The sequence below is a fragment of the Buceros rhinoceros genome, unplaced genomic scaffold, assembly GCF_000710305.1.
Source record: "Buceros rhinoceros silvestris isolate BGI_N320 unplaced genomic scaffold, ASM71030v1 scaffold2768, whole genome shotgun sequence".
Taxonomy (NCBI): domain Eukaryota; kingdom Metazoa; phylum Chordata; class Aves; order Bucerotiformes; family Bucerotidae; genus Buceros; species Buceros rhinoceros.
Window position 1 is genome coordinate 9,579 of NW_010424895.1, and position 242 is coordinate 9,820.

At 60.7% G+C, this 242-nt stretch overlaps 1 protein-coding gene across 1 annotated transcript in view; it reads right to left on the reverse strand.

The window, feature by feature from the left end:
- Positions 1-242, reverse strand: part of CACNA2D2 (calcium channel, voltage-dependent, alpha 2/delta subunit 2) — a gene marked incomplete at its 3' end in the record, with an annotated part of 36,781 nt that overhangs the window by 8,578 nt on the left and 27,961 nt on the right. The gene's annotated exons all lie outside the window — the stretch shown is intronic.

Genomic DNA, 242 nt, shown 5'->3' on the forward strand with positions numbered 1-242 from the left:
GTGGAGCAATGACAGACAATTAACTACAGTAGCAGGGCCACTAATTTTCTGACAAGGAGAGGGGGCAGTCCCTGGTGTGGGCAGGGGGCTGGGCAGGGCTATGGGGGTCCCTGGGCACGTGTCGGAGACCTGCACCCGCTTTCCCCTCTGTGCATTTTTAGGCAGTAACATATCAGCAGCTCCCCCAGCCCCACAGGCAGGATGGTAACCAGGGCTGCCGAGCTGGCAGGTCTGCGTGGGCC